The sequence below is a fragment of the Notolepis coatsorum genome, assembly GCF_963971535.1.
Source record: "Notolepis coatsorum genome assembly, chromosome: 17".
NCBI lineage: Eukaryota > Metazoa > Chordata > Actinopteri > Aulopiformes > Paralepididae > Notolepis > Notolepis coatsorum.
Window position 1 is genome coordinate 37,838,757 of NC_140181.1, and position 27,476 is coordinate 37,866,232.

The following is a 27,476-nucleotide window of genomic DNA, read 5'->3' on the forward strand; positions in this document are numbered from 1 at the left end:
AAAACTACAAGTCCCACATTGCACTCAAGTCAACGGTCCAATCACAGTAGAGTGATGTGACTGGTTTCATGAGAAAGAAAGCAAATGACCAATCGGAAGCTCTCATTTGGCTTGTTTACTTCCTGAAACGCCACCATTGCGATATGCGGGCTGAGCTACCGTTACTGTTTAAACAATGACCCAGTCAACTATTCACTTTTAGTTTAATACATGACGAGGCATTGTCTAACGGTATCTAGCTGGCTAGCTACTGATAGCTGCTGATATCAACAAATGCTCCAGCAATAGTCGACTCGAGTGCATAATACCTCCGTTCCCTCGTTAGCTAGCTTAGCTAGCTCACGTTAGATCTTATCTGTCCCAGTAAACTAAATTGTCTTAACGTTATCTACCGGGCTAGCAGTAGCTACAGATAGCTCCTGATATCAATGTCTTATAACATTGATTGAATGCGTATTCTAGCTGAGGGCATGTTGAATGTGATTTGACAAAAGAACCGTAACGTTACAAATAGGTTCAGCTGCATCGCCGGAGAATCCTTGCATGCTGAATGTAGGGTCTAGCTGAATATAGGGTCTAGCTGCAGGGCCGGAGAATCCTTGCTGGAGCTGGAGGCTACTCAAGTATACACACAGACAGTGGAGCTGTTTGCAGATAGCAAGCATTTTGACTTATTGCGTGGTGGCGATGTCTCGCAGATAATACAACTACAAGTATGATTATATAATATATATTTTATTTCAATTTTTTTTTATATAAAATATATATATATTTTTTTTTTATCAAAAAAAATTTGGCAGGTAAGAAATATGCTTGGCGGGTAGACTCTTCCCATCTACCCGCCACTGGCCGGTGAGTCAAAAAGTTAATTTCGCTCCCTGACTGCACAAGACCGAAGCAGACTACAAAGAGTGACGCGTTCAGCCGAACGCACAATTGGAGGGGGGCTCCCCACCCTCCAGAACATTTACAACAAGCGGTGCAGGGGCAAGGCTAAGAGAATCATTAAGGACTCCAGTCACCCGAACAACTGCCTCTTTGAACTGCTGCGGTCAGGCAAGCGATACCGGAGTCTCAAGGCGAGCACAGAAAGACTCAGAAGAAGCTTCTATCCCCAGGCCATCAGGCTGCTCAACGAACAATGAACACTACACAACAACCATCAAACGCACATAGCACACACATCCACACGCACACACTCACTTTAAACAAACACACTGTAGCACCCACTCCCCACACTTTATAGCACACACTCACTTTAAACAAACACACTGTAGCACCCACTCCCCACACTTTATATTTATTGATAAAGGATTGCACTACAACTCGTACACCTTACTGTAAATTGTACCTAAATTGTACCTCATCCCATTTCTGCTTTGCACTATATAGTATTGTATATTAGTACACTGCATAGTATTGTATATTATATGGTAACTCAGTTACGTCTATTCTGCATCGAACATTGTACATATGTCTATACTGAACACTGTGACCTCATTTTCTACTTCTAATTTACATGCTATAATATGTTATTTGATACTTATCTTGTCTAGCACAGTCTCTGGAGCATAACAGTAAGAAGCATTTTGTATAAAAGTATTCTGTACTTCTGTATGACAATTATTAAAGAAACTTGAAACTTGAACCCTTCAAGATGTATGTGTTAGGAAAGGAGCTGGTGTTGCCTCAGACCACCACCTCCTGGTTGCCCGGCTGAAGCTGAAATTAAAAAAAAACTGGACAGGCGAGAAGAATCGGAGACAAACATTCAACACAGCACTTCTGAGAGACCCAACCAAGTTAGAAGAATACAAACTCACACTTAGGAACAAGTTTCAAGCCCTGCAAGATTTGATGGAAGAAGAGGAGGAAAACATTGACAAGAAGTGGAAGTCTGTGAAGGAAGCAGTAAGTACAATGTGCAAAGAAGTACTGGGCCCGAAGAAACACAACCATAAGGAGTGGATATCAGCAGAGTCATTGAGGAAGATAGAGGAGAGAAAAGGGAAGAATGCACTAATCAACAACAGTCGCACAAGAGCCGAAAAGGTCAAAGCACAAAACCAGTACACAGAAGCCACAAAAAGGGTTAAGAAAAGCATAAAGGCAGACAAGAAGGACTATATAGAGAGTCTTGCGGCAGAGGCTGAAGAAGCAGCTAGACATGGACATTTGAAAGACTTGTATAACACCACCAAGAAGCTGTCAGGAAAGTTTAGTAAACCAGAAAGACCAGTTAAGGACAAAGATGGACAGCCAATCATCGGAGAGGAAAAACAAAAGGAAAGATGGGTAGAACATTTTGAGGAACTGCTAAACAGACCAGCACCACAGGACCCACCAGACATCCAGCAAGCTGACAGGGATCTGCTGATAGACTGCAGCGTGCCAACAAAGGAAAAGATCCGCAAAGCCATCAAGAAGCTGAGGAACGGCAAGACTGCAGGACCCGACGGTATTCCGGCAGAAGCACTGAAGGCCAATATAGAGACGATGGAAGAGATGCTCCATCCTCTCTTCAAGAAGATATGGGAAGAAGAACACATCCCATCAGAATGGAAGGAGGGCTACCTCGTCAAAATACCAAAGAAAGGAGATATGAGCCAATGTGCAAACTACAGAGGGATCACACTACTCTCATCCCAGGAAAAGTATTCAATAGGATTATACTGGACAGGATGAAGGACGCCGTTGACCCACAGCTACGAGACCACCAGGCGGGCTTCCGCAAAAACAGATCCTGCACAGACCAGATTGCAACACTGCAGATAATACTGGAGCAGTCATTAGAGTGGAATTCACCCCTATTCATTAATTTCATTGACTACGAAAAGGCTTTCGACAGTGTGAGAGACCCTCTGGAAGCTACTCAGACACTACGGAGTGCCAGAGAAGTACAGAAATATCATCAGGAACTCCTATGAGGGGATGACCTGCAGGGTGATTCATGGCTGGTCAACTCACCGACGCCTTCCAGGTAAAAACTGGAGTGAGACAGGGCTGTTTGTTGTCACCATTTCTGTTCCTGCTGGCAATAGACTGGGTCATGAAGCAATCCACGGCAGAGAAACGAAATGGCATACAATGGACATTATGGACGCAGTTAGAAGACCTCGACTTTGCAGATGACCTGGCCCTTCTCTCTCACACCCAGCAGCAGATGCAGGAAAAGACAAGTACCATCGCTGACAACTCTACTCGGCTTGGGCTTAACATCCACAGAGGGAAGAGCAAGGTCATGAGAATCAATGCTGACAACACATCACCCATCATTCTGGAAGGAGAAGCGTTGGAAGAGGTAGACAACTTCACCTACCTGGGCAGCATGGTTAACAAGCAAGGTGGAACAGATGCTGATGTGAGAGCCAGGATTGGCAAGGCCAGAGGAGCCTTTCTCCAACTAAAAAACATCTGGAGCTCAAGAGGCATTTCCATCACAACCAAGATCAGGATCTTCAACACCATGCTTGCACCTCATGTTACCAAAGCACCTCAAAAGCGCTAAAAACAAAATTACAAACATCTCAAAACTAACTGGTCAGACTACTGCTTGACCTTACTCCTAGAACCCACCTCACCCCTGCCCACTTTGACAAACTAGGATGGCTTAGAGTAGACGACAGAGTACAGCAACTTGCAATGGGCCTGGTCTACAAGATACACTACACGACCAAGGTACCCATGTACATGTCAAAATACTTCCCAAAGGTCAGTGAATACCACGATCACAACACCAGAGGGAGCTCCACAAATCATGTTAAACCCAGATTCGGCTCAAACAAGGGACTAAACACGTTTCGCAATTATGCCACATCAATGTGGAACGCCCTACCCAAAGCTGTAAAGGAATGTGAATCACTACCCACTGTATAGATGTAGCAGTACTGTCTATCTGTATGTCGTGTATGTCATATATGTTATGATTAATTGAAAATGGGGGACCCTGATGTAAACAAGACGAAAGTCTTTCTCTGGTCTGCATCCCCTTAACAATTGTATGTATTGAGCTGTACTGTACTGTACCCATTCTGCAATCTGTTAATAAAGTGTTCAATCAATCAATCAATCAATCAGTCCTACTGATTGGCGGCACGGTGGTGTAGTGGTTAACACTGTCGCCTCACAGCAAGAAGGTCCAGGGTTCGATTCCCGCTTGGTGACCAGGTTTCCATGATGCCAGGTACCCAGGTGGGGTATCTCCCAGGCCTTTCTGTGTGGAGTTTGCATGTTCTCCCCGTGCTCGCAAGGGTTTCCCCCCCGATAAGATAAACCCAATGGAAAAACATGCACAACAACAGATCGCTAACGCTGTGGCGTCCTTGACGAAGACGGACAGGAGCACTTGGATTGGTCCCCTGGCGCAGCTCACGTTGACGCCTGTCTGCTCCCGGCTGCCCTTGGGGGGGAAGGACGACGGGATGGGTTAATCGCAGAGACGAATCGCATCGGCGATTCTAAAAGAGACAATGCATGCGTGTGTGTTCCGGTGTGTGTGCTAAAAAACTAACTGCTGTGTGTACCGCTAAAACATTGAGTGTCGTTGCATGCCGAATAAAGACCTCTGCAACAGGTCCTGCATTATTATTATTATTATTATACTCTATGGCGCTGAGACCTGGAGGACCACTGTCACCACAACCAATAAACTACAAGTTTTCCTAAACACCTGCCTGCGCCGAATCCTCCAGATTCGCTGGCCTAACACCATCAGCAACAAAGACCTGTGGCAACGAACACAACAACAGCCAGCAGAGAAAGAGATTCTCCAACGGCGTTGGAGATGGATTGGCCATACACTCCGTAAACCATCCCTGAGCATCACAAGACAATCTCTCAGGTGGAACCCCCAAGGGAAAAGAAAGAGAGGCCGACCATGAAACACCTGGCGCCGAGACCTGGAAGATGATGCCAAGAAGATGGGACACACCTGGGGCCAGCTGGAGAGGTTGGCTCAGGATCGGGATGCTTGGAGAACCCTTGTTGACGGCCTATGCCCCAAACGCGGTAAAAGGCATAAGTAAGTAAGTATATAGCATCCAACCTAACCCAGTAGCATCCAACCTAAACCAGCAACATCAAACCTAACCATGCAGCATCAAACCTAACTCTATAACATCTAAACTAACCCGGCCAGTAGCATCCAACCTAAACCAGCAACATCAAACCTAACTCTATAACATCTAAACTAAACCTGTAGCGTCCAACCTAACCCTGCACCATCCAACTTAGCCCTGCACCATCCAACTTAGCCCTGCACCATCCAACTTAACCATGTAGCATCCAACTTAACCCTGTAGCATCCAATCTAACCTAACCCTCCAGCATCCAACTCAACTCTGCAGCATCCAACTCAACCCTGCAGCATCCAACCTAACCCTGTAACACCTCAAATTAGCCTTCAGCTTGACTGACTGGGCAAAGTGAATTCTGGCAGGATACTCTAATTACATTCTAATAGATCCTTTAATTGAGATAATAGATTCTAATAGATCCTTTAACTGACAGAGATAATAGATTTCTAATAGATCATTTAACTGACAGAGATAATATATTTTAATATATCCTTTAACTGACAGAGATCATATAGCCTAATTAATAGATATAATCTATTCTCTGTCAGTTAAAGTAAGCCTAATAGATCCTTTAACTGACAGAGAATATAACTGACAGAGACAATAGATTATAATAGGTAATTTAACTGATTGGGGATTTTCTAAACCTTTGTTTTTCACAAGTGTTGTGGTTCTTTACTGACATGCTGAGAGAGTCCAACACACTTCACTAGTCACAGACAGAATGTGTGTGTGTGTGTGTGTGTGTGTGTGTGTGTGTGTGTGTGTGTGTGTGTGTGTGTGTGTGTGTGTGTGTGTGTGTGTGTGTGTGTGAGGCAGTAAAGACAGAGATTATTGAGAAGCAACACTTTAATCTGGACTAAAGACATCAGCTACACCTAATCCAAGTTGGGTTTAACCTAAATATTGGATGACAAAATAATATGAATTAATTCCAGTGCTGTTGTATATCACAACCTGCTATTAGTCCATACATGGTTCATACATGGTCAACAGTAGGTGCCACATACAAGTGCCCTACACCATCAGAAAGCCGGGACCATAAGGAATCATTTGAGTAGCTCAAAACTGTATAATATTTTCTGTCTATTAATATGTGATAAACATTGTGTTTTGAATTCAACCTATTCAAATGAAAACATTTTGAGTGTAGAGGGGCTAGGAGTAGGGCTGGGCGATATAACGATAACGATCATTATCGCGATATATTTTAATAGTCAATATCTAAAAAAATATATATTGAAAAAAATATATATCGATAATCTTTTTTTTTTTTTTTTTTTTTTTTGTTAAACCCAGAGACAGTGGACAGACTTGTCTTTCTTGCCTGCAACTTAAAGTAATGGCTTTGCTTGTCCAAATGACAATGACATTTTTTTTAAAGCGCCAAAAGATAGAAAATAAACTAGCAGAGCCAGAACTGTTCAACTCCCCTGGAGCCACAGCCAGCAGAGAAGCCTGTTTACTTTCGCTTTCAAACCAGCTGCAGCCTGAGAACTGGAGTGTGTGAGGGGATGTAACACTAAATATGGCGGCAACGACAAAGAATTGCTGCAAAATAAACATACATGTTTTTTTATATTTTTTTTTATATACTTATAACAATATCGATAATTATCGATATCGCGTGATATGATATTGGTATTGATATCGTTATCGCAATATAATTTTTGGACATATCGCCCAGCCCTAGCTAGGGGCATTATAATGTACCTATAATGACAAGAATATGTCTAATAAGTTGCTCCAGCAATAATTCTATTAGTGACTCAGTTTTGGTGCAATATCAAACCATTTTGACCGCTAACCTTTGACATCTAGAGAGAGTATTTTTTCTCCAGTTAAGGTTAGGGTTGATGATAAGCCTTTTTTTTCTTTAATGGTCCCACTTACTGCCAATGCACCTACAGTAGGCAGCCCCTAAACTATCTGAATGGTCTAGGTCTCTAGTTTCTGGTTGTAAAGTTGTATGGGGCTGTGATGATCCTAGAGGTCACAATAGATCAATTTATCCAGTGAGGGCAAGTACAGTAAATGAATAGAAATATAAAACGGTGCCACCACATTCAATCATATTCATGTCAATGGTGCCATTCACATGAATATGATTGGACTCATTGGATTCACAAGAGCATTCAGATGCTCGAGCAACAGATTCTCAGTTTCACAGCCAGACCCAAGGCATACAATTCCAAGATTGCAGGAACCACAATATGTAGAAATAGGAAAATATTAGGGGTGGGAATCATCAGAGGTCCCACTATACAATAATACCACAATACTAGAGTCACAATACTATAATGTCTCAATACTGTATTGCAATGTATTACCTTTTTTCAACTGCAGATTATGTCCCAAACGTAATACTTTGTCAACATCTGCCATAAAAGAAAATATGTCCAATATCTGTTTTATCTAATAAGATAACGTCTGTCTGTTTATCTCACTACTCCAGTAATTTTTATTGCAGGAAATTGGGATTGTCAAAAAAGTGAATGGCATGCAAAATATTGTGATACTATGCTGTATCGATTTCCCCCACCCCTAGCAAATCTATAATATATGAACAGACCAGTATAAAAAGGCAAAGTCTCATATCTGCATGACAAAACCCTGCATGATTCTGCCCTGAAGCTACATGGGACTAGCAGAACCTGGGCCTACTGTAGCTAGAAAGCTGATACTCTTGTGGTTCCACTGAACCGATTTTCATTCAGAAATATTGAAGTGAGAGGTCAATGGACCTCTTTTAACCTCTTAAACATCGGACGGCCTGTTGACGGGCTGTCACGCCCGTGCGCACACGTCGCAGCACTTTGCCCTCGTTTGCCGGCTCCGGGCTGCGTTTCTGCCAATCAACCAATACATTGTTGGAAAGTTGAATTTGCCGACTTTCGATCGTCACCCTACTCGACCTATTAAACGAAACATCCGACTAGCGTCATTTGACAAGCCATTCGGACAAGTGACCATGTCCAGTTTGGCCGGGTCCTGAACTAACCAGTCACCTCTGATGGCGAAAATGATTGACCACCATTGTAGCCAATTCAATTCTGGAGCCAGGGCTGTCCCATGCGAGGGTTGATTGCAACAAGAAAGACAAAGAAGTTCGGGAAGAAGCCAGGGAAGTTCTTTGTTTTGCCTAGCGCCTCGGAATCAATGGCAGCGGATGCCCATTTTGGATAATCATGCCGAATTAACGCCGGTACACACATTACAAAAACCTTTGTAAAACACACATTTTCCGTGGGATTGGGCCTACCTGGAAGAGGTAGAGAACCTGTCACAGTGGTGTCAGGAGAACTGCCTCTCCCTGAACGTCAGCAAAACAAAAGAGATGATTGTGGACTTCAGGAGGTCGGGGGTCAAGGACTACAGCCCCCTCAGCATCGACGGGGCACCAGTTGAGAGAGTGAACAGTTTCAAGTACCTCGGAGCCCACATATCCGAGGACTTGACATGGACCACACACATTGACAGTGTTGTGAAGAAGGCACGACAACGCCTCTACTTCCTCAGGCGCCTAAGGAAGTTCCAAGTCAGTCAGAAGATCCTTAGGAACTTCTACTCATGTACAATAGAGAGCATCCTGACCGGCAACATCACCTCCTGGTTTGGGAATAGCACTGCACAAGACCGTAGCAGACTACAAAGAGTGACACGTTCAGCCGAACGCACAATTAGAGGGGGGCTTCCCACCCTCCAGAACATTTACAACAAGCGGTGCAAGGGGAAGGCTAAGAGAATTATTAAGGACTCGAGCCACCCGAACAACTGCCTCTTTGAACTGCTGCCGTCAGGCAAGCGATACCGGAGTCTTATGGCGAGCACAGAAAGACTCAGAAGGAGCTTCTATCCCCAGGCCATCAGGCTGCTAAACGAACAATAATCGCTAAACGAACAATAATCACTATGCAACAACCATCAAATGCACACAGCACACACACCCACACGCACACACTCACTCAAACAAACAACACACTGCAGCACCCACTCTCCACACTTTAGATCACACAAACACACTTACACTTTATATTTATTGATAAAGGATTTGCACTACAACTCGTACACCTACTGTGAATTGTACCTAAACTGCACCTCGTCCATTTATGCCTTGCACTATATAGCATTGTATATTAGTACACTGCACAGTATTGTATATTGTATGGTAACTACGTCTACGAACATTGTACATATGTCTAAACTGAACACTGTGACCTCTTTCTTTACTTCTAATTTTTACTATGTTTTTATTTCATACTTATCTTGTCATGCACAGTCTCTGGAGCGCAACAGTAAGAAGCATTTTGTACAAAAGTATTCTGTACTTCTGTATGACAACTATTAAAGAAACTTGAATTGTTATCAACTTGATAAGACTTCAGGTTATGGAACTGTAAACAGAAATGTGAGTAAGCTAAACTTTTACTTCAGTATAACTCTATTTCATTAGCACTCAGAGTGATTCCTCTTTGTTGTGGAATAATGTTGAGAATGTTTCCTTTCAAAAGAGACCAGACTCATGCATGTGATATAAGTATAAAGTAGAATAACTCGCAAATTACTTTGGGTATATGCAATCATCAGACGTGTTATGCAAAACTGTTGGGCCGTTGTGTGCCAGCGCTCTGTTCAATGGGGATAAATTCCGGTGTTTGCAGTGCTAAATCTATATTAAATATTATAGCTATGGATCTAATAACATTGTCGATTGTCAGTGAGTTTCTTCCGGTCAACATGCAAAAAACAGATAATTTTGTCATCCATACATTTCCGTTTTATACCGTGGTGAATATGAGTATAGTTTTAGAGTTATTCTGTGTAATCCCAGGAAAAGACACAAAACAGCGTTTTACTGGATTTCATTATAAATCGTGCCATTTCTCGCCTGGATCAATAATCATTCTGAAATCAACGCTAGATTATCGGTATTATGTTTCATCATGCATGCAAGAAAGGGTGGGGGGGGGAGGTCGTTTTTCTATGCTTCGATCGCCACCAACGGCATACATTACACAGAACATTACAGACACACGCTGTGATCGCGGGGAAAAAATTATCGGATCAACGAACGCAAGATTGATAACATAGTCCTTACCTTGTATATGATGTACTGCAAAAGAAATAATCCAATTATCTGATGGCCATTCCAAATACTGATCGCGATCGTGTGTCCAACGTTATCCAGCATTGCAAATGAACGGGGGGCGGCGGGGACCCTTGTCGATGCCATCCCTATAAGCGCTTGTCTTCCCACTAGGGCTGTACCGAATGCTTCGAAGCTTCGAAGCTTTGATCTTAATGTTGACATTCAAATCAACATTCGAATTTTTTGTGTGTCTATTCAATTTGTTTAAACCAATGGGGGTTTTCTTCACAGTTGCAGTTAAAGATTAGGCTACACTAATATTATAATATTATACTATAAGACGTCACCATCACTTTCATACCAACCGTGCCCTTATTGGATTATTTATGTTGACGAAACGGATGAGTTATATTCATTAAAGAAAGTTGATTTAATAAAAGAAAAATACTCATTTAATCAGATTAATCACTTTATTAAAATTGAGGATTTCGTTTATAATTTTTTTTTTTTAAATGTCTTTATTTTTTTGAAGTACATTTTTTTTTTATAGACATTCAAAGCTTCATTAGAATACTTCAATCGAAGCTTCAAATGTTAAAAAATTACATTCGGTACAGCCCTGCCAGAGTATTTAGACCCTGCCCGCCCGCACCAGCTCTGCCGAGAAAACAAACCACATAATTTCAAATGGAGTGCACAGGGGAGGAAATTAGGCCATTTGACTCGTCAAATGCGAGTATTTTTTATGTTTGGCGAGTGATTCATGAAGACCACTTGCCACACTGGCGAGTAAACAAAACAAAAAAAAACATTCTGCAATCACGGTCACTGGCAAATGGTGCGCGTCTTCTGAGTGCAGCGCCACGAGAGCACTGCACAAGACCCGCGGACATATAATGTTTAATAAAAGTTCCTGCAGTACTGGCCAACCCACGAACATATAGAATATTTAATAAAAGTTCCTGCAGTACTGGCCAACCCACGAACATATAGAATGTTTAATAAAAGTTCCTGTGATACTGGCCATCAGTCAAGGGAGCACTCGCAAACAGATAACGTTAAACACAGCGGAAGATGGAAAACAGACAGACTGACCAACGGGGAACTGCATCCAACCCTAGTACAACCCTCGAGTATAACTTACTAAGGACACATTTAAATCACAGAGGTGTAATGTTAGTCTATTGGAACTGTATACAGTGGTTAGCTTCTAGTTAGCTTGTGTGCACGTGTGCTCAAAGCAGCCAGCCCCATGTTAGCTAGGTGTATCTGTTATATTGACTATAATGTTTCCAAAAATGCACCGGACTACGACGTAAGGTTAGACGTTTTATTTCATGCTCAACCAGTGCACAACAGCACACCAACCCAACTGACAATACCACAACACTTGACGGTATTTGGGCGGCTACGTGGCGTAGTGGGCAAGGCGCTCGCCACGAACTCTGGAGACGCTGGGCTCGCCTGTTCGAGCCCAGCGCTCCACATTTGCTTTCAGTTTAGCTGGTCGTCCGTACTAATACACATTGGCCGTATTAGGGGGTGGGAAACTGATGGGTGGGGATCGGGCGTTGTGGACAGCGACTCCTACAGGTCGGTTGGTGCGCCTGCGCAGTGGAATCAGGAAGTGTCGGGGGCAGCGTGAGCCTCCCACGCGTTACTCCTCACCACTGAGAGATCGAGCTGCGCAGGTGAAAAGATGCGACTGCTGTTACCTCAAGTACCGGAGGGGACTTGTGCTATGTATGACTTAGTCCACATTGCAGCCGGCTTGTGGGAGGCAAGAAACAGCGTTCGTGACAGGGGAGGGTTGAATTGGACGATACGAAATTGGGATGGGAGAAAATATAGAAAATGGGAGAAAGAACTGGATAAAAAAAAAAAAAAAACACTTGACGGTATTTCACAGCCCTGTCGTAAGACCACCGTGCTGTCTTAAAGGCACAGTGAACACCGTTGTGATGCCTACCCAGATGCATACACAACATTGACGCGGCTTGACAACCGAGGTTCAAAGTTAACTTGATTGATTGATTGATTGAAAACTGTATTAACAGATTGCAGAATGGGTACAGTACAGTACGGCTCAATACACATAATTGTTAAGGGTGTTGAAGTTAGATGTATGATTGCATGTAACTGTCTAACTGTTTCCACAAGAGGGCGCTATAGGCGTAGCTATTGTAGCTGACGCCAGGTGAGAAGTATAAAAGGAGATGTTACCTCCCCCTTCACTCTCTTCCTCCGTCGCTCTCACAAGAGAAGGACTCATGTGTACTGTTGGGTGCAATGTGAAATAAACCACGCCAAAGGCTAAAGAGAAACCTTGTCGTCATGAACACATTATTGTCGCTCCATAGCTGACTGTCAACAAAGGGGATGCAGACCAGAGAAAGACTTTCGTCTTGTTTACATCAGGGTCCCCCATTTTCAATTAATCATAACATATGACATACACGACATACAGATAGACAGTACTGCTACATCTATACATTTCACATAATATCTATACACTTCACAACATACTTCGGTTTTTTTCTTTCACTGCCCAACCCAGTCCAACCCAGCATCTTTCACTGCCCAGTTCAGCCCAACCCAGTCCAGAATAGATCACTCTTTCATGTTAATATGTTTTATGCTAATATTTTGAAGAGTAGAGACACTGTTATTAATGTTTTATGCTAATAAATATTTTAAAGAGTAGAGACATGGTGTGATTATTACTATGATTGAAAATCTATTTAGACGAAGACATACAAAGAAGTAATTATCACAATTAGCGATGTATTTTTGGCTGGTAAAAAATCTGTTTGGCTGGTAAAAAAATCAGCTACTTGCCAGTTGGCTGGTAAGCCAAAAAGTTAGTTTCCTCCCCTGGGAGTGCAATAGCGGCCGCAAGGCATTAGGCGGCGGTATTGGCCGTTTGCGATCTCAGAGCCATTCCCAATGATAACATCAGGCTGGATGGATGAATTATGAATGGATATAGCGAATAAAAGAAATAACGATTAAAACCCGACTTTTCTCGGGTTTGGCGTCCAATGTGTTAAGTAGTTAAAATGGCCCTGACCCATTGGAGCTAAATCTACCCTCTTTTCCAGTGGGCAGTATGACAGTGGGCAACATGACAGTAGACAGCATGACAGTAGGCAGCATGACAGATGACAGTAGGCAGCATGACAGATGACAGTAGGCAGCATGACAGGTGACAGTAGGCAGCATGACAGATGACAGTAGGCAGCATTACAGGTGACAGTAGGCAGCATGACAGATGACAGTAGGCAGCATTACAGATGACAGTAGGCAGCATGACAGATGACAGTAGGCAGCATTACAGATGACAGTAGGCAGCATGACAGGTGACAGTAGGCAGCATGACAGATGACAGTAGGCAGCATGACAGATGACAGTAGGCAGCATGACAGGTGACAGTAGGCAGCATGACAGTAGGCAGCATGACAGGTGACAGTAGGCAGCATGACAGTAGGCAGCATGACAGATGACAGTAGGCAGCATTACAGATGACAGTAGGCAGCATGACAGGTGACAGTAGGCAGCATGACAGATGACAGTAGGCAGCATGACAGGTGACAGTAGGCAGCATGACAGTAGGCAGCATGACAGGTGACAGTAGGCAGCATGACAGTAGGCAGCATGACAGATGACAGTAGGCAGCATTACAGATGACAGTAGGCAGCATGACAGATGACAGTAGGCAGCATGACAGATGACAGTAGGCAGCATGACAGATGACAGTAGGCAGCATGACAGTAGGCAGCATGACAGATGACAGTAGGCAGCATGACAGATGACAGTAGGCAGCATGACAGTAGGCAGCATGACAGATGACAGTAGGCAGCATGACAGATGACAGTAGGCAGCATGACAGTAGGCAGCATGACAGATGACAGTAGGCAGCATGACAGTAGGCAGCATGACAGATGACAGTAGGCAGCATGACAGATGACAGTAGACAGATGACAGTAGGCAGCATGACAGATGACAGTAGGCAGCATGACAGATGACAGTAGGCAGCATGACAGGTGACAGTAGGCAGCATGACAGTAGGCAGCATGACAGATGACAGTAGGCAGCATGACAGTAGGCAGCATGACAGATGACAGTAGGCAGCATGACAGATGACAGTAGGCAGCATGACAGTAGGCAGCATGACAGATGACAGTAGGCAGCATGACAGATGACAGTAGGCAGCATGACAGATGACAGTAGGCAGCATGACAGTATAGTAGGCAGCATGACAGATGACAGTAGGCAGCATGTCATCCTGTCTGTGTGAAATGTGCATGTTCTCCCTGTGTTTGCGTGGGTTTCCTCCACACATTAAAAGACATGCACACTAAGTCCACACTCTTGCCATTGCCCTTGACCAAAGTACTGGCATTGCAGCTGGAGTTGGTCTCCAGGCACCAGTGTGGCTGGCTGGCTGCCCAACGCTCCTGAATAGTAAGGATGGGTCAAATGCAGAGGATGAATCCCCAAGGCAATGGGATTCATTAATGACTTCTAATGAATCTGTCTGTGTCTCTCACTCTCCGTCTATCTTTTTTATCGAAATAACCAGGTGATGTCATTGTTGGAATCTCTCTCTCTCTCTTCCTCTTCCTGTGTTATCTCTCTTTTCCTCGTTCTGTGTTCTCTCTCTCTTCCTATTTCTGTGTTATATCATTATCTCTCTCTCTCCCTCTCTCCCTCTCTCTCTCTGTGTAGGAATGTCAACTATTTATTATGCGGCAGGACAAGTGCCGCCAGACTAGCGCCGAGAACTTCAACAAACATGATTTCCAAATTAAACACACAGTCGTGATCCCCTCATTTTACAAACAACTACATAATGGATTTGTGTTTTCTATTATAATATATATGCAGGACACATTTGCTTTGCTAAATGTTACTCAGATACACTTGACTTTGCAGCGACTGTAGCCACGCGAACCCTCAACCCTCAGCCAGTCAAACTAGTTTTAAACTGAACGACACAATGTTTCCAGTTGACGAAAACACGCTCTTACCTTAACGAGACGAAGCGCTGATCGTTAAGTTCCTTTTTTCCAAAATGTCAATAAAAGCTTCAGGAAGCACCGCAACTTATTTAATTCACACTGAATGCGGTAGAAACAAGGGTCGTCGCGTTATCAGACCGCCGCCCCCACGGCGGAGCTTCACTCACAAACGAACTCACTTGGCAACAGGGCGGAGATACCGGGGCACGTGGGAGGGGAGGGGAGAGGAGGGGGAGGAGAGATGAGGGGAGGAGAGAGGAGAGGAGGGGAGGGGGGAGGAGAGGGGGGAGGTGAGAGGAGGGGAAGAGAGGAGACGGGATGGGAGGGGAGGAGAGGGGAGAGGAGGGGAGCAGAGGAGGGGAGGAGAGGAGAGAGGAGGGGAGCAGAGGAGGGGAGCAGAGGAGAGGGGAGGGGAGCAGAGGGGAGGAGAGGGGAGCAGAGGAGAGAGGAGGGGAGCAGAGGAGGAGAGAGGAGCAGAGGGGAGGGGAGCAGAGGAGGAGAGGGGAGCAGAGGGGAGGGGAGCAGAGGAGAGGGGAGGAGAGGGGAGCAGAGGAGAGAGGAGGGGAGCAGAGGAGGAGAGGGGAGGAGAGGGGAGCAGAGGGGAGCAGAGGAGAGAGGAGGGGAGCAGAGGAGGAGAGGGGAGGGGAGCAGAGGAGAGAGGAGGGGAGGAGAGGGGAGTGGAGGAGAGGGGAGGGGAGCAGAGGAGAGAGGAGGGGAGGGGAGCAGAGGAGGAGAGGAGAGAAGAGGGGAGAGGAGGGGAGCAGAGGAGGAGAGGGGAGCAGAGGGGAGGGGAGCAGAGGAGAGAGGAGGGGAGGGGAGGAGAGGGGAGTGGAGGGGAGGGGAGCAGAGGAGAGAGGAGGGGAGGGGAGGGGAGCAGAGGAGAGAAGAGGGGAGAGGAGGGGAGGAGAGGACAGGAGAGAGGAGGGGAGGAGAGGGGGGGAGGAAAGATGAGGGGAGGGGGGAGGAGAGGGGGGAGGAGAGAGGAGGGGAGGAGAGGAGAGGGGAGGAGAGGGGAGAGGAGGGGAGCAGAGGAGGGGAGGAGAGCAGAGGAGAGAGGAGGGGAGCAGAGGAGGGGAGGAGAGGGGAGCAGAGGAGAGAGGAGGGGAGCAGAGGAGCAGAGGGGAGGAGAGGGGAGCAGAGGAGAGAGGAGGGGAGCAGAGGAGGAGATGAGGAGAGGGGAGCAGAGGAGAGGACAGGAGAGGGGAGCAGAGGAGAGAGGAGGGGAGGAGAGGGGAGTGGAGGAGAGGGGAGGGGAGCAGAGGAGAGAGGAGGGGAGCAGAGGAGAGAGGAGGAGAGGGGAGCAGAGGGGAGGAGAGGACAGGAGAGGGGAGCAGAGGAGAGAGGAGGGGAGGAGAGGGGAGGAGAGTGGAGGAGAGGGGAGGGGAGCAGAGGAGAGAGTGATTGATTGAATTGATTGAAAACTTTATTAACAGATTGCAGAATGGGTACAATACAGTACAGCTCAATACACACAATTGTTAAGGGGATGCAGACCAGAGAAAGACTTTCGTCTTGTTTACATCAGGGTCCCCCATTTTCAATTCATCAGGACATATAATATGTAGCAGTACTGACTATCTGTATGTCATGTATGTCATATTATGACATACATGACATACAGATAGTCAGTACTGCTACATCTATACATTTATGACATACCAGATTTGCAAATACAGTACTGTTTGTGATACAGAAGGAGTCAAGAAAAGGGAGTATATACATTTGACGTAGAGGAGGGGAGGGGAGCAGAGGAGAGGGGAGGGGAGCAGAGGAGAGAGGAGGGGAGCAGAGGAGAGAGGAGGGGAGGAGAGGGGAAGGGAGCAGAGGAGAGAGGAGGGGAGGGGAGGGGAGGGGAGGGGAGGGGAGGGGAGGGGAGGGGAGAGGAGGGGAGGAGAGGACAGGACAGGAGAGAGGAGGAGAGCTGGGAGAATAAGGGGTTTGCTAATGGTAATACACTTATATGGCACTTTCCAAAAGCCAATGTCGCCAAGTAGGGTAACCCAGTGTAAGCCCCCCTGCCACAAAATAGAGCCATTTGGAGGATAATGGTCTTTCTCATATTTGAATAGCATCCAACAAATTTTCCTTATGGGAGGTACCAAAGAAGCTGTTCTGAGGTAAACTAATTTTGAAATACTAATCTATGTAGGGTTTGGGTCAGAGCCAGAAATCCAGAAGTTTCAGAGATCCAGAAGATTCAGAGAACAAACCAGACTCCAGCTCTGGATGGAAAAAAATTTAGTTTGATTGATTGATTGATTGATTGATTGAAAATGTTTAGTGGTGGGACTCGATTAAACATTTTAATCGAATTAATTCGAGACTTTATAGTTAATTAATCTAAATGAATCACATTTTAATCGCATATCAATATTTAATGCGAAAAGCAACATTTTTCAATTCAAATGAATTTTGGTATACGAGTGAATCAATGAATATACATTATACATACGTTTAAGTAGCAAAATCCTGTATTATACACATACCAACAGATCAATGCATTTTTTACAAAGTGCAGCACTTTTAGGAATAATATATATATAGCGCAAAGGACCTTTTGTAAACTCAAGCACTTTCGAGGTTAAAATTTAAACGCAGTACTTTCAACAGTTGACAGTTAATGAACAAACCAGACTAAGAAAAAAAGTTATTTGCGATTTATTATACTTTATACTTATAGCACATGCATGAGTCTGGTCTCCTTTGAAAGGTATATTCTTACACAATAAAGAAAAATCATCATGCGATTAAATGCATCAATTCTTTTAATTTTTAATTAGGGCTGTCAGTTTATCGTGTTAATTCTATTAATTAATTACACAGCAAATTATCGCGTTATGAAAATTAACTAAAAATGTATTACAAAAGATTTTTTTTTTGTATCTCATTCATTCCATAAGAACGTAGAATACACATTTACAGACTTTTTTTTAATATGGTCCATTTGCATGTTCTTGGTATCTGATTATAGGGACATCTATGGATCTCAGGGAATGTATTCCCAGTGTCAGAAATACTGTGTCTGTTACTAGCCTTGAGTAAATTGTAATGAACCAAATGAGAATATCAATAAAAAATGTTTTATCTTTGACTGTGAATAACACCATGCTCAAATTGACCAGACCTGAAAAATCTAAGCAAATTAATAGATGGAAGATGATTAAACAGAAGGTTTTGTAGATACAGTACTGAATTCTGCCATCCGGACACATGCAATTTGAAATATGATTATAGAATATAGAATATCAGGCATAAAATGGTTATAATGGCATATAATGCGATAAGAGAAACCCAATGGAAAAACATGCACAACAGATTGCTGATGCTGTCGCGTCCCTGACGAAGACGGGCAGGAGCACTTGGATTGGTCCCCGGGCGCGGTACCCCGCCGACGCCCTGTCTGCTCCCGGCTGCCCTTGGGGGGAAGGACGACGGGATGGGTTAAGCGCAGAGCTCAATCGCATCGGCGACCCTGAGAATGCATGTGTGTGTGTATTCCTGTGTGTGTGCCACCCATTGCATGTCCCATGTCGTTGCATGTCAAATAAAGATGTCTCTAAAGAGGTCCTGCATTATTATTATTACATTATACTGTTACATTTATGACATACAAGATATACAAATATACAGTACTGTTTACCAGAGATCCTAACAGAAACTATATACATTCGAGGGGGAGGAAACTGTACATTAGGAGGGTGTTGGGTGGGGGTGTGGGGGGTGACCATCCTCCAACTATCATGGGAAACTCCCTACTGAAGACCTTCCCCTTTGCCCAGAAGCACATTGGGCTCAGTGTAAAACAATCAACCACCTGAGAATGTGAACGGGACGATCAGAAACTGCCCTGGTCAGATGAGGCTACAAGACTGGCCCAACCACCTTAGTTTCTACAAACACATCAAACACATCATCTATACTTTCTACATCACAAGAGTGAAAGCTTCTATTCTGGGTCATCTTGCAGCAGTGACATCAATAAAACAGCCCAAAATAAAAGCAATAAAAAAAACTGCACAAAATAGATAAAGATAGCTCTAAATTACAATATGATAGTTACAGCATGGTTGTAGTGTGATGATAAAATAGCTCTAGGTTATAATACTACAATCACAGTATGGGTGTGGTGTGTGCAAAATAGCAGCAGAAACATTGATAAAGTGGCTCCAAGTTACAATATAATAGTCCCAGGTCAAGGAATTCAACCTGGACTAGCGTTTTAGGTACCCTGGCCTATCCTGGCCTACCCTGGTCTATCCTGGCCTACCCTGGCCTACCCTGGTCTATCCTGGCCTACCCTGGCCTAACACGCTGAGCAGGGGGATTGTTGTTGGGGACCCAAACAACTGCCTCTTGGCACTACTGCGGTCAGGCAAGCAGTGCCTCATGGCCAGTACAGAGAGACTCTAAGGAGCTTCTATCCCCAGGTCATCAGGCTGCTCAATGTGGACTCTATAACACTAACTCATCCATTCTACATTCAATGCACAGAACATCCACATACACACTCACTTTAAACATTCACACTTAACATTAACTTTAAACACTTTTTAAACATTACACCATATTTTATCTATTTATTCTTTTTTTTTTTATCTACTTTTTTCTCCTCCTTTTTCTTTTTTTTGTGTTTTCTTTTTTAAATATGTTTTAAACAAACATATAAACAAACATGACAACACACGATAAGATATACAAGCATTATTAACAGTGCACATCCAATGAAATCACCATATAGTTAAATGTCTTATACAGGATATACCCCCAATACCTGCTATCTAATACCCTACACACATATGCTCTAGCTCGTACCCCCCCCCTCCCGGACCCCCCATTGGATAATCCATCCATTATCCCTCGCTCCTAACCAGACACTACCATTATATGCTAGCTTTTATTTTCTCCACCACTTCTAACCACATTGTCATTTTGGATTCATTGAGACCCAAAATTCTTGCTGTAGATATTTCTCCTCCTTTTTCTGTGATTTTTCTCCCCATCCCAATTTACCTCTCGTGCCAATTCTCCCTCCCCTGTCCTGATCGTTGCTCGCATATGCCCCTCACTGGCCGGTTGTAGGGAGGATAGAAGCCTTGCATCACATGTCCCCTCCGATACATGTGGAGGCAGCCTGTCGCATCCTTTCACCTGCCAGCGCGGACTCTCATTTGGCGAGGAGTAACGTGTAGGAGGCTCACACTGCCCCCACCATTTTCCTGACTTTGCTGTGCAGGCGCCCCAACCGACCTGTAGGAGTCGCTGTTCACAACGATCAGACTACCACCCATCGACTTCCCTCCCGCTAACTCTACCAATTGAGTCAGTCTGACGGCCGGCCCAAGCCGGAGGCAACGCCGACAGCCGGATTCGAACCCGGTGTCTCTTGCGTTGGTGACGAGTGCAATGTCCGCTGCGCCACCCAGCCGCCATTTATCTATTTATTCTTAAAAATAATTGCACTACCTCTTACTGTATACCTCATTTTAGCATTTCGTTTTTTACATTATAGTTTTGTATATTGTATATTTTGTATAGTGTTTGGTCTTTATTATTTTACTTTTTTACTGTATGAAACTTGAAACTTGATTGGGACGCCAAAATGGCGACACACAAAATAATATAAATCAGCCGCACACACGTCCAATGGCCACACAAGTAGAGATCTAAGGTGAAAAACACCACCCACCAATGGCATACTAAGCTTTTACTTACTCATGCTCTTAATTTACGAGTCACTTGAGCTTGACATGCTGGTTACAGGTTGTCACAGGCCTAAACATGCATTCAATCAAATGCCCATGATTACGCAAGGGCATGCAACGCAAAGCTCTGCCCAGTGACTAGTATTAAGAGGAGTGCACGGTACTGCTGCTACGACCACGCAAGGTGTCCCCGCCACCCTAATGGACCACCATAGGGAAAACACACTGGGAACTCAAATATACTACATGTGAAAAACGTACCTAACTGAAAGCACAATAAATGGGAAATGGGCCAGGGAAAGTGTGAGACACGGGCAGACAGCTAATGAGGGGGAAAGGGGGGGGGGGGGAATTGTGACTGTATGCCGCCTGCCTGGGACAACAGTATTGTTGGTCGAAAAAGCACTTAACTGTGGGGAGATGGTAGGGCGGCTAGGTGGTGTAGTGGGCAAGGCACTCGCCACCAATGTGGAGACGCTGGGTTCGCGTGTTCAAATCCAGCTCTCCACATTGTTTTCAGTTTGGCTGGTCGTCCGTACTAATACAATTGGCAGTATTAGAGGGTGGGAAACTGATGGGTGGGGATCGGGCGTTGTGGACAGCGACTCCTACAGGTCGGTTGGTGCGCCTGCGCAGTAGAATCAGGAAGTGTCGGGGGCAGCGTGAGCCTCCCACGCGTTACTCCTCGCCACTGAGAGGTCGAGCTGCGCAGGTGAAAAGATGCGACTGCTGTTACCTCAAGTACCGGAGGGGACTTGTGCTATGTATGACTTAGTCCACATTGCAGCCGGCTTGTGGGAGGCAAGAAACAGCGTTCGTGACAGGGGAGGGTTGAATTGGATGATACGAAATTGGGATGGGAGAAAATATAGAAAATGGGAGAAAAAGTGGATAAAAAAAAAAAAACTGTGGGGAGATGGTGCGTTGAGGACCAGTAGGTGAGTAGACCCCTCTGCCCGCAGCAGAGGAGAAGATAGATGGGTGGAGGACAAAGTTGGAGGATGCAACTGAAGCAGGAACAGGAAGAGCATCCAGCAGGCATTTGAGGCAAGAACCAATTTGGTAAAGCAATTTTGGTGCTGAGACCATTTCAATGTAGTGGACCTGCGAGGTGAGAGTATCATCAAGAGGAATAAAGACCTTGGTTTGAGAGTATCTCACCAATCTAAGAGGAATAAAGACCTTGGTTTGAGAGTATCTCATCAATCTAAGAGGAATAAAGACCTTGGTTTGAGAGTATCTCACCAATCTAAGAGGAATAAATATCATCAATCTAACTCTTACTACCTCACCTGCACGGACTACAATGTATAACGTATGGCGTATATCATGCCAGTTAGGGTACTTTGTGTATACTACACCTGTGTATACAGTTTACTTTACTTTACTCAGAGTATATATTCAGATTCTAATTCTTTATTGCCCATATTTATTGTAACATATAATATAACTGATAGGGCATACAGACCCTCATCTGCACCTTTGATTACACTGTTTACTTTAGCATATTCTTATATTCAGAGTAAATTAAATAGTTTACACGGTTTATTTATTTTCCTCATATTTCTTTTATATTCAGAACTAATTTTATTGCCTATATTTATGTCTTTCTGCTATTACCCTGCCCATACCTGTACCAAATTCCCCCAAGGGGATCAATAAAGGAATATCTTATCTTAAGATAAATAAAGACCTTGTTTTGAGAGTATAATCAATCTAAGAGGAATAAAGACCTTAGTTTGAGAGTATCTTGACCTGTGACAATACCACAGAAGATCTCCAACCTGACTCCTGCCTTCCTGCCTGCAGTGCCTGGACACCTGCCCCAGCCTGCTCAGCCCTCTGCCAGTCCTAGCACCCTCCTCTCATCTAGCCCAAGCCCCATTAGCCTCCTCTCACCCTGGACCCTGCTCTGCCCAGCTCCCCTCGAGCCCAAGCCCCATTAGCCTCCTCTCACTCTGGACACAGCTCTGCCCAGCTCCCCTCTAGCCCAAGCCCCATTAGCCTCCTCTCACCCTGGACCCTGCTCTGCCCAGCTCCCCTCGAGCCCTAGCCCCATTACCCTCCTTTCACCCTGGAACCTGCTCTTCCCAGCTCCTCTCCAGGCCCATGCCCCTGGCTCTCCTCGCCCAAAGCCTGGACTTCAATGATAAATACACCCATCATTCAATCCAATACAATCCACTTTATTTATAAAGCACATTTAAAACAACAAAGTTGACCAAAGTGCTGTACAAGTCCATAACATAAGATACAAAATTTAATAAAAGCACACAATAAAAACAGTACAATGTGTCGCATAAAAAGGCCAGTCTCTCAAAAACGTTTAAAAAACAAAAGCCAGAGCAAATAAATGTGTTTTGAGGCGTGATTTAAACACCTGCAGAGTGGGGGCCTGCCTAACATGCAGTGGCAGCTCATTCCAGAGCTTTGGGGCTGCCACTGCAAAAGCACAGTCCCCCCTAGCTTCAACCTGGAGTTTGGAACGGCCAAGAGGAGCTGGTCAGAGGACCTGAGGGACCTTGGGGGAACATAGGGTTCCAGCAGGTCCGAGAGGTATCCCGGTGCCAAGCCGTTCAAACATTTAAAAGCAAACAGTAAAACCAATCCTAAAACGCACAGGAAGCCAGTGGAGGGCAGCCAGCACAGGGGAAATGTGCTCCCGCTTTCGTGTTCGCGTCAGCAGACGGGCAGCGGCGTTCTGCACCAACTGCAAACGAGAGAGGGAGGCCTGACTGACGCCAACGTACAGGGCATTGCAGTAATCAAGGCGAGGTCATAAAAGCATGGATAACCGTTTCAAAAACGGAACGGGATAAAAAAGGTTTGACCTTGGACAGCCTCCTAAATTGGAAAAAACTCTTTCCCACCACAGCATTGATCTGCTTGTCACAATCAAATTTTACCCCTAGGTTGGTGACTGTTGGCTTCACAAAAAGCCCAAGAGGGCCCAAGTCACCAGGAGGAGACACATGGCCATTGCTGGGACCAAACACCATGACCTCTGTTTTACTGTCATTGAGACAGAGACAGTTTGATGCCAGCCATGCCTTAACATCAACAAAATCTTTGAAAAATATATAAATTTTTACAGACTCTGGGGTGTTATGAGTTGTCACTAGACTGGATTTAACTAAATACACACAGCACACAGTAGAAGCAAGTTTAACAGCAGTTTTAATGCTGTTTAGGCGGAAAGGGTGGGTTGGTGTGATCGTCAGCCAGTCCCTAATCCTAGAGAAGCGTCTTGGTCCGTTAGCGGGGTTCGGTCCACAGAGAGCGGTTCTCGTACGGGCGGGGGATGATCCGGGAGAAGAGATGTCAGACAAGCAGGGGTCGATGCACAGGCGGGTTCTCATACGGTCAGGGGATATAGCACACAGCAGGGTCCTCCTTCCGAAAGCAGATAAACACAGCATGGGGTCACACAGACAGAAATCTTCCTCCTCTTCTTCTCTTCTCTCTTACTCACGTTCGTACAGGTTTAGCCTCAGCTACTCCAATTCATTCTGTCACTCCATCTCCATTTTCTATCTTCCCTGATTGTGTGGTGATTGCACTCAAAGTCACCTGTCTCGGGCGCATCTAGCACAGGTGCGCTTCATCTGCGCTGATGCGCTCTGCTCTGGCGGGAGTTTCTCCAGAACTCCTAATATGGGCATATGCCCCAGTACCTTGGCCGACACATAGCGGCCATCTATTACCACGCCAGCCGGTCTGCCACAAAATATATTTTTAAAAGTTAAAATCTTGTTTTTCATGCCCCAAGAGTAATGAAAACACATGGGGGGAAATCCTATAATTCATGCATGAAAGGGTTAATTAAATGGGATGACTAACTAATACAAATGTGGATGGTGACATGGTGATATGCCCGCATATAGACCGGGACGCTGGACCCTTGCCACAAATGCTTCTATAAAGAGGAGAGAATAAAGATGGTCACCTACTGGTATTAGAGTCCTCCTGACTGAAGGCTCACTGGTGGTGAATAACCCTCAACAGGGATGATGACAATGTAATGTGAAATTACCTGATGTACTTGAGTCTCTGAAGAATGACTAGCAGTGAGTGGGACAGCGTTTAATGGGGCAGGAGATGGTAAAGGAGAACATGTTTGCCTGAAATTATATGAATGAATAGAGGATTCTCAGGCAGAATGACTTCAGGAATAGTATGAGCTGTGTGATATAGGAGTTCTCCTGTTGATGTAGGAGTTCTTCTGTTGATGTAGGAGTTCTCCTGTTGATGTACATTTACATTTACATTTAGTCATTTAGCTGACGCTTTTATCCAAAGCGACTTACAAGTTCTGTACGACAAGCCATCAGGAAGGGCACAACTCTATCAGCTGAGCAACAATGTTCATCAAAGTGTTGAGTGCTACAGTGTAGGTTAGTTTATTAGGACAAGTGCATGACAGTACGGTTAGTTAGGGTTAGATTTTTTTTTTTTTTTTTTTTTTTTTAATTCAGATAATGGTTGAAGAAGTGCGTCTTTAGTCGACGGCGAAAGATTGGACGTGATTCGGCTGTCCTAACTGGGGTGGGTAGTTCATTCCACCATTGTGGGGCAAGGACTGAGAATAGGCGACTTCTCTTTGATGACCCTCCCGGAGCTTGGATAGGAGTAGGTCTGAGGCGGCCAGAAGATGCAGAGCGTAGGGGTCTTGAGGGTGTGTAGTTAGAGACCATTGACCGGAGGTAGGCGGGAGCGGTTCCCTTTGCCGCACGGTATGCTAGGTCGAGGGCCTTGAAGCGGATTCGTGCAGCAATGGGGAGCCAGTGCAGGTCCCTAAGAAGTGGGGTGACATGGGCCGACTTCGGTAGGTTTGAGATCAGGCGGGCCGCTGCGTTCTGAATGAGTTGAAGAGGCTTAGTGGCAGTGGCCGGGAGGCCAGCGAGCAGTGCATTGCAGTAGTCGAGGCGGGAGATGACTGTTGATTGGACGAGGAGTTGGGTGGCTTCTTTTGTCAGGAAGGGGCGTATCCTTCTGACGTTGCTCAGGAGGAATCGGCAGGTTCTGGTCGTCGCTGCGATGTGAGCAGAGAAGTTCAACTGGTCGTCGAGGACAACACCAAGGTTCTTGGCGGTCGGGGACGCAGTCACAGCTGCATTCTCGACTGTGATTGAAAGGTCGGTTAGGGGGGAGGATTTGGCCGGCAGGTGGAGCAATTCTGTTTTGCTTAGGTTCAGTTTGAGGTGGTTGGACGTCATCCAGGCTGAGATGTCGGACAGACAGGCCGAGATCCGCACAGAGACGTGGATATCTGAGGGAGGGAAGGAGAGGAAGAGTTGAGTATCGTCGGCATAACAATGGTAGGAGAAGCCATGAGACGTGATAATGTTACCCAGTGATTTAGTGTAGAGGGAGAAGAGAAGGGGTCCTAAAACCGAGCCCTGGGGGACACCCGTCCGCAGGGGGCGGGTGGCCGACAGGGTCCCTCTCCATGACACTTGGTAGGAGCGGTCATTGAGGTATGATGACAGCCATGTCAGCGCAGAGCCAGCCACTCCCATTCCTGCGAGGGCCGCAAGGAGGATCTGGTGGTTGACTGTGTCGAAGGCTGCAGATAGATCTAGGAGAATCAGGACAGAGGAGAGGCCTTTCGCTTTTGCTAAGTGAAGTGCCTCTGTGACCGCAATGAGGGCTGTCTCTGTGGAGTGACCAGTCCTGAAGCCTGACTGATTAGGGTCTAGGAGGTCATTCTGTAAGAGATAAGTAGTAAGTTGGTTGGATACAGCACGTTCAAGTGTTTTAGAAAGGAAGGAGAGAAGAGAGACAGGACGGTAGTTGCCTATGACAGTAGGGTTCAGGGTTGGTTTTTTTATGAGCGGCGTGACTCTGGCTTGTTTTAGGGAGGTGGGGACCACCCCCGAGTTGAGTGAGGAGTTGATGGTTGCAGTTAGGAATGGGAGGATGTCTGGTGCTATGGTCTGGAGGAGTGGGGAGGGTAGCTGGTCCAGCTGGCAAGTAGTCGGACGGTTTGACGTTACCAGTGTCAGGGTCTCTGCTTCTGTGATGGGAGAGAAAGATGACAGAGTGAAGGATGAGGTTCTCGATTCAGCATTTGGAATGGGTGGGGGTTGGGAGAAGGAGCTGCGGATGTTCTCCACTTTTTCCTCAAAGAAGATCGCAAAGTCTTCGGCAGAGAAAGATGAGGGAGGGGGGGGTGGGGGGGGAGTGAGGAGGGAGGACATGGTAGCATGCAGTTTGCGAAGATTCTTGGCAGAGGCCTCGATCCTATGGTGGAAGAAAGAAGCTTTGGCATTAGTGATGGTTTTGGAGAATGTTAACAAGAGGTTGTGATATGTGTCGATGTCAGCAGTGAGGCGTGACTTTCTATACTTCCTTTCAGCTGCTCTCAGGACCTGTCTTTGTTCTCTCACTGGATCTGTCAGCCATGGACTGGGTGGGGAACGGCGGGCAGGTTTCTCAACGAGGGGACAGAGCTTGTCGAAGGAGGTTGCCAGGGCTGAAAGGAGGGTGGAGGTTGCCATCTCTGTGGAGAGAGCAGAGAAGGTGTCACTCAAAGGTAGAGCGGATAGTATGTCAGAGGAGAGGGTGGAGGGGGATAGGGAGGGCAGGT

General features: G+C 45.5%; 1 protein-coding gene across 1 annotated transcript in view; it reads right to left on the minus strand.

Moving 5' to 3' along the window:
• Nucleotides 1–15,294, minus strand: part of plxnb3 (plexin B3) — a 248,172-nt gene extending 232,878 nt beyond the window's left edge. The window contains exon 1 of the mRNA XM_084333745.1: nt 15,195–15,294. The gene's annotated coding sequence lies outside the window, so the exon portion shown is untranslated. The remainder of the gene's footprint in view (nt 1–15,194) is intronic.
• Between the last annotated feature and the right edge of the window lie 12,182 nt (nt 15,295–27,476).